Source organism: Oratosquilla oratoria, unplaced genomic scaffold (assembly GCF_046742065.1).
Source record: "Oratosquilla oratoria isolate Oo_2021 unplaced genomic scaffold, ASM4674206v1 SCAFFOLD138, whole genome shotgun sequence".
Lineage (NCBI taxonomy): Eukaryota > Metazoa > Arthropoda > Malacostraca > Stomatopoda > Squillidae > Oratosquilla > Oratosquilla oratoria.
The window spans coordinates 284,419-297,500 of NW_027467494.1; positions in this window are offsets into that span (position 1 = coordinate 284,419).

Below are 13,082 nucleotides of genomic sequence, written 5' to 3' on the forward strand. Positions count from 1 at the left end.
CTTCGTGATTGGCTGTCTCAGCGGGCCAATCAGGACACAGCGCTATACGCTCGCACACCCCCTTGAGCCATAAGGCGGGTTTATAATCTCTGTATGTTTCTAGTATGCTCATTCCTTTGAGAAAGTCGTTAGACGAAACGTCAGGAATAAAGCTTCACCTCCAGTCCATGTTTCCTTTACCGTGTCTATACAACTTGTTCACATGGATTTTCAAGAACATGATTGTTATCAGGTTTCAATGCGAAGCCAACATCAAGGCCTAACACCTCTTGCTCATATTTAGTGAGTGTGACACTTGATAAATTAGTAATATTTTCTGTTAGGGAAAACTTAGACTACACACTGTTGCTGCACAATCTAGTCAGTTTTTTGTTGAGGTTCTCCTTATGTTTGACACTGATGTAAAAGGCTTTTCCAAGTGCTAACTTTGAGGGGTGTTTCTGAGTGCGATCACTTGGACTATAGAATTTAAGATTCCTGTTAGATAATCTCACACGGTGAAATGCTGAATCACACTCCAAGGAGGTAATCTTAATTCGTTCTTTCAGAAAAGCACTGACATAAGACGGGAAACTATATCCTAGTTGACTGTGTTTACTGAAGCCAAACGATTTAGGGCACACTTGTTCTTCCAGACAATTCACAAGAAACTGGTGTTGATTCTTCTTCTTCTTGCTGATGGTAAGATGGTTTTTAAACTGACGAAAGGCTTCCTTAAGTCCCTGATTTTGGAGGAGAATATGCAAAGGTGAAGAGAGTTCCATCGTGGGTGTAAATCAAATCAAGTAACGTAGATGTCGTAACACAAGAGTAAAATAAAACTTAAACCCACTCTCGGATATAGATAAGGTGAGATATAGAGTAAACCGTATATTTCGACCACTAACTGTGGTCCTCTTCAAAAGTTACAATTATTGGTTACATAGACAAGAACTTATATACAGAGGAGGAAGCTACAATAGGGAACTCAGTAAGCCTCAGGTCACGTGGCCTGACTGAGGTCGGATGTTTCGTCCTCTGGAGATGAATTCATTAACTGCCATACTAGTAATGGCATCTGGTGACCATTGACCTTTAGAAGTGTTATAATTTTGGTCAATGGTCACCAGATGCCATTACTAGTATGGCAGTTGATGAATTCATCTCCAGAGGACGAAACGTCCGACCTCAGTCAGGGCACGTGACCTGAAGCTTACTGAGTTCCCTATTGTAGCTTCCTCCTCTGTATATAAGTTCTTGTCTATGTGCCCAACTATCCACAGCTGGTTAGGAACGACAGCGGTAGATGTCCATCGCCTTGCACGCAACTCTAAGATTGATCTTCCGATTCAGGTGAAGATTCCGACTCAGTCAACCTACGACTCCTGCTCCTTCTCCTCCCTTTATTTTCTTCTCCTCCTCCTTCCTTCCTTTCCTACTTCTCATTTTTTTTATTTGTTACTTCTTCACCTGTCCCTTTCCTTTTTCTTCTCTTTATCATTATTATTCCCTCTCTCTCTCTTTCTCTTTTTCTCTCTTTCTATCTGTCTGCCTGTCTGTCTCCCTACCTGTTCGTCTGTCTCTGTCTGTCTGTTTGCCTATCTATTTGTATGCCTGTTTGTTTGACTCTCTTTCTGTCTACCTGACTCTCTGTCTGCCTACCCATCTGCCTGTCTGTCTGTTGGTCTATCTGTTCGTTGTCTGTCTCTATGTATGTATGTCTACCTAGCTGTCTCCCTGCTCCCATGTTTGAGATTCAACATGATCTTGGATCACTTGTTGGACTCGTTATCAAAAGTCATTACCCTCCCAGATGAGAGCTTAGAGCTCACATGTCACCAATGAGTAATGCTTTGACCTTACACACACACATACACACACACACACACACAGCAGCTGGTAGAGCGCTGAACTGTCACCATAGTGGCCCTTAGTTCTTGGTTCGAATCCTGCCCAGGGCCGAAATTATTTCGGTACCGCTGCGCTTCGGGTCGTTACTCTGACTGTCGTAGGCGGGGAGTTGGGGGTGTGTGTGTGTGTAAGGTCATAGCATTACCCATAGATCGGACCTACGAGCTCTGAGCTCTCTTCCAGGAGGGAAATAGCTGTCGATCACGAGTCCAACACGTGATCCAAAAGACCAAGTGAATACACAAGCACACACAGACACACACACACATAGACACGGAGATATGGAAACAGACAGATAGGCAGACAGACAGACAAACTGAGTGACTCATATAGCCAGAGGGACAGACAGAAAGACAGACAAACAGGCTGGTAGACAGGAAAATAGACAGCCAGACATAGTATTACCCATAGATCGGTCATACGAGCTCTGAGCTATTTTCCGGGAGGGAAATAGCTGTCGATCACGAGTCCAACACGTGATCCAAAAGACCAAGGTGATTACACAAACACATACACAGACGCAAACACACTCACACACACACACACATACACACACACTTTCAACGAACGGACGGCTTGAAGAACGTTCTGAAGAAAAGTGCAGATTGTGGATCCCAACGCAAAGAGAAGTGCCTTTTTGTATTTGCAGGGTGGGGGGGAAATTGCTCGTGGGGTAGTGGGAAAGTAAGGAAAGAGGAGAAGGGGAGGGATTGCTGGGGAAATGGAAGGTAATGAGGAAGTAGAGGACTTGGCCCAAACAGACCGCCGAAAAGTAAACAAGCGACCGCAAGACCAGCTGGAAGACGACGAGATGTCTAATAAGAATGTAAAGATTAGAAGTATAGATAGGAGCAATACAGTAGAAAGTGATGAGAATATTTTCAAGGGATTTAAAGAGGGTGGGGGGGACACAACCCCCCCCCCCTCCCCCCCGACTGACAAGACTAGAGGAGAAGGTTGATAAGGTGATCGAGGACTTGGAGAGTAGGTTAGGTCATATGAACACCATTTTACAAAGGGTTGAAAGATTGGAAGAACTAGAAAAGGCAAATAAAAACTTAACTGATGAAATAGAAGACCTAAAAAGACAGTTAAGAGAAGTAAAGGTGGAGAATGAGGAATTGAAGAAGAATAGTAAAGAAAACAGAGAGACAATAGCTAAAGAAACTAAAAATTGGAAGACAACCCAAGAAGGAAATAAGGTTTCATTCACTGACATAGTCAAACAGCAATTGAAAGAACATACTGAAGACTCAGTTATTAAAGTGATGAGACAAAAGGAGAATATAGTAAGAGATTTAGCAGACAAGAAGAAATGTATAATTATATTAGGAATGGAAGAGAAACACAACACAGATAGAACCACAAGAATCAAAGAGGAAAATGAAAAAGTAAACCAATTACTAGAATCAGTTCAGGAAGATGAACCAGAAATTATGAAACAAATCGAAGAGAAATTTAGACTCGGAAAGTATAGCACAGACAAGACCAGACCAATTAAGATTAAATTCAAGTCACAAACAACGGCAGAGAATATCTTATCCAAAACAGGGAAACTAGCAACAAGTGAACAATATAAAAAGATATGGATAAAAAGAGAAATGAATAAAGAGGAAAGAGAGGAAGAAAAACAGAAAAGACTGGAAGCTAAGGCAAAAAACGAGAACAGAACGGAGTCAGAGAAAGGGAGATTCTATTGGAGAGTAGTGAACATGAAACTAAGGAAGTTCGACATACAAAAGAAAAACATAAGGGAAACTGAGAACACAAAGGTAAATTACTAAATTGGATGGAAGACTTTTTGCAAGAAAGAAAAATGAGAGTAGTGATAAGAGACCAGCACTCAAAATGGAATGAAGTAATAAGCGGTGTCCCGCAGGGAACAGTCCTGGCCCCAATAATGTTTGCTATATATATTAATGATATGGATGAAGGAATTGAAAGCTATATGAGCTTCTTTGCAGACGATGCAAAACTACTGAAAAGAGTGAAAACTGAAGAAGATTGTGAATCACTACAGAGAGATCTAAATAAAGTACAAGAATGGAGTAGGAAGTGGGAGATGGAGTTCAATACAAAAAAGTGTAGTATAATGGAATTTGGAAAAAGCAAAAACAGAATAACAGGATCATATAATTTGGGAGAAGAAGGAATAAAAAAAGTAGAAAATGAGAAGGACCTGGGAGTCATTGTTATGAATAATATGTCACCTGAGAAACATATAAATAAGATTTTTGGAGAAACTTATAATTTAATAAGAACAATCAAAGTGGCATTTACATACCTGGATGAAGAAATGGTGAGGAAAATCCTAATCACCCTGATAAGACCAAGATTAGAATATGCAGCAACGATATGGTCACCAAGTACAAAAAAATGTATAAAAAAACTTGAAAGAATACAAAGAGCAATTACAAAATTGGCACCAACACTCTCAAAACTATCATATGAAGAGAGACTACAAAAACTTAAACTACAGACACTAGAGCAAAGAAGAGAGGAGATTTGATAGCTATTTACAGAATCATGAAAGGCATAGAAATTACTGATAGAGAGAATCTGATAAAATGGGATGACAGAAATACAAGACACGGAAAGAAAATAAAAAAAGACAGCTATAGAAGAGATTTGAAAAAGAACAGCTTTCCTCACAGAGTAATAGACAGTTGGAACAAGTTAGATGAGAAAGTGGTGTGTGCAAAAACAATACATGAATTTAAAAATAGTTTAGATAAAATGAGATATGAAGACGGGACCCCACGAGCATAGCTCCCCTTCCCGTAAAATACAACTAGGTAAATACACACACACACACAACTCCCTGCCCACGAGAGTTTGAATAACGGCTCGCAGTGCAGCGATATTAAAGTAACTTCATCTCGGGGCGGGATTCGAGCTCGAACCACTGGAGTAGAAGTGTTCAAGTGGAGTAGAGGTGTTCAAGTGGATCAAAGGCTTTAACAAGGGTGATGCAAACAAGGTCATCATATTAAAACAACAGGGCAGGACTCGCAGTAATGGTTATAAACTGGACAAATTTAGATTTAAAAAGGAAATAGGCAAGAATTGGTTTACTAATAGGGTGGTCGACGAATGGAATAAACTTAGTAACCATGTAGTGAGCGCTGAAACTATCAGTTGTTTTAAGAAACGATTAGACAACTTTATGGATGGGGATGACAGGTGGTGATGGATACGGAGCTGCCTAGTGTAGGCCTTATGGTCTCTTGCAGTCTCCTTCAATCTTATGTTCTTATGTTAAGTTGCGAAGGCTACCACTGCGCCTTTAAGCTAAGGGTTCAATAGTGCAGGATAGAGATCGATAGCCTTGATGCGCACAAGAGAAGGACTCACGCTGATGTAATAGCCCAGAAGTGCCAAGGATTACAGGACAGTTCGTCGTGCAAAGACTAACCAAATTTTGATTCCAGCACATCTGCTCTCCTTCTTTCCTTTTTTTTTATCGTGCATCATATCCACCCATTTCTGCTCCCTCCATCCCCTAATGAATTCACTCCTCCACCTCGCATTACCTTATTCCTAGCCTCCATCCGGATTTGTTTCGAACTTACCCATTGTAGAGCCCGAGGAACGTTCCAGGACAGGAGTCGAAACGAGGAGGAAGATGGATTCAACCGATTGACACTGATTTATACCGATTTGTTTATCTTCCATTATTCAGAATTATTCAAGTCAACATCTTCACAGGTGGAAGCCACTGTTACCTATATTCCGTGGGAATAAACATAGATAAGTAAATAAATAGATAAAACTAATAATGTGACATCCTCCATAGTCTTACTTATGGTCAACAACAAAATTTTTATTCAGCTGAGGGAAGATTTTTTTCCCATTTTTCTTTTTTACTATTTTTCATTGAAGATACCCTGCTAAATATTATCGATGGAATCCAAGAGGGAAGAGGCCGGTAGGAAGACCCAGAAAGAGATGGAGAGATGGAGTGAGGGAAGCAATTGAAGCGAGAGCTTCAACAATAGAAAGTGTGGAAGAAGAGGAACTTTACGAGGATCGTACCTGGTGGAGAAGTTTCGTGAGGCAACACAACTGACAGGGCACTAGCCCTACCTGGTGTATGGTGAGAAGGTGAGAATTATTTTTCATTGTCACTTTTTCAATGGTCTTTTCGTACCTATTATATCTATTCATATACATATACTTAATTTTTTATTCATTCCTTGTCTTCTTGTTAAGCCTCATTGTACTCATATTCTGTTTATTTGTTATTCTTTGTCTTATATTACTACACGAGTATATATTGTATCTACTTTCTGTGTGCACATATGCATAGGTTCCTCTGTTATATGTTCATTCTCACACATATCTTTCTTAGTTTTTACATTCCCAGTGTTTTCCTTGTATCTTATTTTTTTTTTTTTTTCCATTTCATTATTATTATTTTGGACTGCAGCATAAGGCCCAATCACCTGGTCAGAAAACGGGACCATCAGTAGAGTGATGCTCCGAAGGAGGCATTCACGGATCCTGTGGGCGTTGCTGATACGAAGGCATTAATGGAGGCTTTATAATCAGCGTTCACGGGGAACACCAAACCCCCAGTTAGTGAACCTTTGACAGAATCAAGGGCTGGATCTGAAATCGAACCTTCCACTGAGCCTGAGAATGACCCTTGTACGGAATTCGTCACTGGTCCGCTGAAGGTCCCTGTGAGAGATCCATCGAGGGAACCTTCGAAATAACTGGCAATTTTGCCTTCCGCGGACCCAGTTATGGAGCCTGATAGCATTCCATTTAAAGATCCATTCAATTCACATTCCCAGGATCTAAAAACAACGGTTTTCAAGGATGCTATCAAGGAGGCATCCAGGAGGCCATCAATGTTCGTATAGAAAAATTGTTCCGGGAACCACGAAACGAAGCTATTGACCTCGCCGTTGACACAGTAATCAAGTGTCCCTGTCATTGATTCGCTGAATTCTTTTTCAAACGAATAGGACACTGATCCTTCTAGAGTTGTTTGGACAGATCCAGCCAATGGTCCAAATTCAACATCGCCCTCAAAAGATCCATCCAGTGAAGGATTAAGGGAAGTGAAGAAAGTCCTTGCCCAAGAGCTGAGTGAGGAAGATGCGATGAGTTTGGCGAAATATCCTTTCATCGTTTGGTCGGTCATTGTAAAAAGGAACCCAACTCTAAGAGAGCCGTGCGAGAGGGAACCAGCCAGTAAGTCGCACAGTCTGTGAATCTGAGCTTTTGGGTCTTTGAGTAGGAGACTGTGAATAAGACTTTCTGTGTGCGAGTTTGTGATTGTGAGTCTATAAATTTTTCAATATGTTGTTACTATTATTACAGACTGTAGTTTGCCAAGGATTGTGTCCTTGTTGTGAATTTGGTGCTTCTGTCGTGATCTGGCAACAAGTCAGTGTCAGTCAGGCAATCCATATGTGTGTCAGAGGAAGATCGGTTCTATACTTTATTAAAGAGTGTCAGGTTAGTCAGCCATCCATCTATCTATCCTTTAATTACTAATACAAAATTGACTAAATACAATAATTTGATACCTAAGCTCGTCACTCTATCAATCGGTCTACCATTCGGTCTATTAGTAGGTCTATTTGTCTTTCTGTCTGTCTGTCGGTCTGATTGACTTTGTATCTATGTGACCATCAGTTTGTCCTTGTCTGTCTGACTATCTGTCTGTTTCCCTGTCTATCTGTTTGCCTGTCAGTATCCGTCTGTCTCTCTCTCTCACTGTCTGCCTGTATATCTGCCTGCCTCCCTAGTTGTTTTTCTGTCTCCGTGTTTGTGTGTGCGTGTATTTACCTAGTTGTATTTACCTAGTTGTATTTTACGGGAAGGGGAGCTATGCTCGTGGGGTCCCGTCTTCATATCTCATTTTATCTAAACTATTTTTAAATTCATGTATTGTTTTTGCACACACCACTTTCTCATCTAACTTGTTCCAACTGTCTATTACTCTGTGAGGAAAGCTGTTCTTTTTCAAATCTCTTCTATAGCTGTCTTTTTTTATTTTCTTTCCGTGTCCTCTTGTATTTCTGTCATCCCATTTTATCAGATTCTCTCTATCAGTAATTTCTATGCCTTTCATGATTCTGTAAATAGCTATCAAATCTCCTCTCTCTCTTCTTTGCTCTAGTGTCTGTAGTTTAAGTTTTTGTAGTCTCTCTTCATATGATAGTTTTGAGAGTGTTGGTGCCAATTTTGTAATTGCTCTTTGTATTCTTTCAAGTTTTTTTATACATTTTTTTGTACTTGGTGACCATATCGTTGCTGCATATTCCAATCTTGGTCTTATCAGGGTGATTAGGATTTTCCTCACCATTTCTTCATCCAGGTATGTAAATGCCACTTTGATTGTTCTTATTAAATTATAAGTTTCTCCAAAAATCTTATTTATATGTTTCTCAGGTGACATATTATTCATAACAATGACTCCCAGGTCCTTCTCATTTTCTACTTTTTTTATTCCTTCTTCTCCCAAATTATATGATCCTGTTATTCTGTTTTTGCTTTTTCCAAATTCCATTATACTACACTTTTTTGTATTGAACTCCATCTCCCACTTCCTACTCCATTCTTGTACTTTATTTAGATCTCTCTGTAGTGATTCACAATCTTCTTCAGTTTTCACTCTTTTCAGTAGTTTTGCATCATCTGCAAAGAAGCTCATATAGCTTTCAATTCCTTCATCCATATCATTAATATATATAGCAAACATTATTGGGGCCAGAACTGTTCCCTGCGGGACACCGCTTATTACTTCATTCCATTTTGAGTGCTGGTTTCTTATCACTACTCTCATTTTTCTTTCTTGCAAAAAGTCTTCCATCCAATTTAGCAATTTACCTTGTATTCCTCCTTCATATTCTAATTTCTTAAGCAACTTCTTATGTGGTACTTTGTCAAAAGCTTTTTTTAGGTCTAGAAATGCACAATCAGCCCATCCATCTCTTTCTTGTATTATATCTATTAGCCTTGAATAGAAACATATTAAATTGGTGACGCATGATCGTCCTTGTCTGAATCCAAATTGCCTTGGATTTAGTACGTTGTTTTTTTCCAAGTATTTTACCCATCTACTTTTGATAATTCTTTCACAAATTTTTGCTATTGTACTTGTTAGAGAGACTGGTCTATAGTTGGTAGGTTCTTCTTTATTTCCTCCTTTATATATAGGTACTATATTTGCTTTTTTCCAATCTTCTGGAACTTTTCCTTCTTTTAAGGAACTGGGGTATTGGTTGCTTGTTATTGTGGCAAAGTAGCATGCAGTCGATACTTTAGGGTCTATATGGGGCGCCCCTACGGACCAGAGCCACACATCATTTTGTCTATGATAGAAGAAATTCTGTTCATAGAGAAATGATGACACTTTTATACTACGACTGTCCCTCCGTTATGCTGTCCCCCAACCCCTTGTTGCTGTCCTGTACCATTTCTCTGAGTATTCTCTTTCTGATTGGGGGAATTTCCCTGTGGTGGGGGAAAAGAATACTGCCACCAAGTTTTCCCACTTGGATCGTAAGAGGCGAGAAGAAAGGGACGGGGAGAGGGACTAGGCATCCTTCTCCCTGTAGCCCCAAGGGGCAAATTCCTAAAAATCAAAGGAAAGGCATAAGGGGTGCTGGAGGGCCTCGGGCCAGCACCCTAAGGTTTGGGTCTTTTAATGTGCGTGGATGTGGTACAGATGAGAGTAAAAGGGAAGAGATAGGTAGTATGTTTGTGAGAAGAAAGTTGGATGTGTTGGCTTTGAGTGAAACTAAGTTGAAAGGGAAGGGTGAGTGTAAGTTTGGGAGTGTAAGTGGGAGGTTATCAGAAGTGAAGAGAGGGCGAGGGAGGGAAGGGGTGGCTATTCTAGTAAGTGAGGAGATAGGTAAAGGGGTAGTGGAGTGGAAGGAGGTTTCCTCAAGGATAATGTGGATGAAGGTGAAACTGGGAAAGGAGATGTGGGTCTTTGTAAGTGCATATGGGCCGGGCAGTGAGAAGAACATGGAAGAAAGGGAGGCCTTTTGGATAGATTTAAATGAGTGCATAGAGGGTTTAGGAAGAAATGTCAATGTAATAGTACTGGGAGACCTTAATGCTAGGGTGGGAAATGGTCCAATCGATGGAGTGGTTGGGAAGTGTGGAGTTCCAGGAAAGAATCGTAGTGGAGAGTTGATGGTGGAAATGTGTCTAGAAAGAGAGTTGATGATAGCAAATACAGTGTTTCGGAAGAAAGTCAAGCATAAGTACACATGGGAGAGGGTGGTGGAGGGAAGGGTGGTAGATAGAGCGCTAATGGATTATGTAGTGGTAAATAGGATTATGATAGGAAGAGTTAAGGATGTACATGTGCTAAGGGGAGAGGGTGGGGGAATATCAGATCATTTTTTGGTGGAAGGTAAGCTGAGAGTGGAGGATAGATGGAGAAGGAGGAAAGGGACAAAAGGTAGGGAGGTTCTTAGAGTGAACTCCTTGAATGAAAAGGAAAAGGAGAAGGAGTACGAAAAGAAGCTGAAGGAGGAGTGGGAGGGAGTAAAGGATAGAGCAGAGATGGGTGTGGAGGAGGAATGGGGATGGTTCAAGGAGGGAGTCTTAAAGTGTGCAAGGATGGTGTGTGGAACAAGAAGGACAGGGGGAAATAGAAGAAAGGGTAGTGAATGGTGGGATGAGGAAACAAAGAAGGCTGTAGAAGAGAAGAAGCGAGCATTCACAGATTGGTTACAAAAGAGGACAGGGGAGTCATATGAGACGTACAAAGAAAAGAAAAGAGAAGTAAAGCAAAAGGTAAAGGAGGCAAAGAGGAGAGCAGATGTGAAATGGGGTAGGAGTATGACAGAAAATTTTGAAAGTAATAAAAAGATGTTTTGGAAAGAAATTAAGAGAGGAAGAGGAGGCGAATCAAGTAGGGAAGAAAAGGTAAAAGGTACAGATGGAGAGTTGATAATGGAAGAGATGGCAGTGAGGGGAAGATGGGCAGAATATTTTAGGGAGTTGCTGAATGTGAAGGAGGATAGGGAGGGAAAGATAGCTGCAGTGGGAAATGCGAAGAAAATGAGAGTGATGAGTGAGGAGAATGGAGGAGAAATAAGGAAGGATGAGGTGAAGGCAGCTGTAAAGATGATGAAAGCAGGTAAGGCACCTGGTCTGGATGGATGTCATGCAGAATGTCTGAAAAAGGGAGGTGTAGTGATGGTGGACTGGTTGGTGAGGTTATTTAATGTTTGCTGGAGAGAGGGTAGAGTACCGGAGGACTGGAGTAGTGCCTGTATAGTTCCTCTTTACAAGGGAAAAGGGGACAAGTGTGAATGTAGTAATTTCAGAGGGATTAGCCTGTTGAGTGTAGTAGGGAAGGCTTATGGGAGGATCTTAGGATTAGGAGAGGAACAGAGGGAGTAATTGGTGAGGAACAGTGTGGATTTAGGACGGGTAGAGGTTGTGTAGATCAGATCTTTGTGGTAAGACAGATATGTGAGAAAGCTATAGGAAAGGGGAAGGATGTTTTTTGGGCTTTCATGGATCTGGAAAAGGCTTATGATAGGGTAGACAGAAAGGCACTGTGGGAGGTTATGCAGATTTATGGGATAGGAGGAAAGCTTTTGGGAGCTGTCAAGAGTTTTTATGAGAGTAGTAGAGCATGTGTTAGGATTAGAAATGGAGAGAGTGAGTGGTTTGAAGTAAAGGTGGGACTTCGTCAAGGATGCGTTATGTCGCCCTGGCTGTTCAACTTATACATGGATGGGGTGGTGCGAGAGGTGAATGCTAGGGTAGTGAGTCAGGGATTGGAGATGGTTAAAGAAAATGGAGAAAAGTGGGAGGTGAGCCAGCTGTTGTTTGCGGACGACACTGCGCTTGTGGCAGGGTCAGAGGAGGGATTGAGGAAGCTGGTGGCAGAGTTTGGGAGAGTATGTGATAGAAGAAAGCTAAAGATAAATGTGGGTAAAAGTAAGGTGATGAGATGTACAAGGGGTGAAAGTGGCAGTAGACTGGAAGTGAACATTAAGGGAGAGCGACTGGAGGAAGTGGATAGTTTTAGATACTTGGGTGCAAGTGTAGCAGGAAAAGGTGGAGTGAAGGTGGAGGTAGAATGTAGATTGAGAGAAGCGAGTAAATGCCTTGGTGGTTTAAAGAGTGTAATGAGGAATAGACATTTGGGAATGGATGTGAAGAGGAGACTGTATGAAGGAGTGATTGTGCCAACAGCACTGTATGGGGCAGAAACGTGGAACATAAGAGAAGAAGAGAAGGAGTTTGAATGTGTTTGAGATGAGGTGTCTGAGAAGTATGGTGGGGGTTACTAGGCTGGATAGAGTGAGAAATGAGGAGGTGAGGAGAACAGGGGTGAAAAAGGATTTGGGAGATAGGGTTGATGAAAGAATATTAGGATGGTTTGGACACATGGAAAGAATGAGTGAAGAAAGACTAGTAAAAGAGGTATGGAAGGCAGATGTGGAGGGAGTGAACATGAGGGGACGTCCTAGGATGAGGTGGATGGATGGGGTGAAGGGGGCTTTGGGAAGAGGGGAATGTCTGTTGAGGAAGGAAGGGAGAGGACGGAAGACAGAGGTGAGTGGAGAATGGTTGTATATGGATGATGTTGTGACTGCATGAGGAGGAATGGGCGGGGAAGTGGGGGGTGGGGTAGTATGTGTGAGTAAATTTTGACGCAGCCCGAAGGGATTTCTCCCCGTCCTCGCCTTATATGCAAAGGGGGACGGAGAGGGGGGGTCGCCGATTAAATGAAGCGGCCTCGCTGTGGATGTACTGTGTCTTGCGACACTGCTTTTGACCCAGGGCGGTGGGCAGGGTGCAGGGATGACCCGTCATCCAGGAGGTGCTCAGATGAGAGGAAGGGTGGGAGGGGTGTGGAGTGTATTTAGGGATGAAATGGGTGGGAGTGTTTTTATGCCTTTCCCTTTTTGGCTACCTCCCTTGGAAGGGGGAAAAAGCCTTGGTATATGTATGTATGCTTATTATGCTATGTATTTTGTCTGCCAGTTCATTCCTGCATTCTTTCAGAATCCAGTTTGCTATTTCATCTGGCCCATGCGATTTTCTGACATCAAAATTACCCAAGTGTGTCAATATTTCATTCTTTGTTACTTCTATTTCTTCCATAGGGGGGACTTTTTCTTTCCACTCAATCTCTTCAGGTTGTATATTTTCCCTTGTAAACACTGATTTAAAATGTTTGTTCATAATTTCTGCCA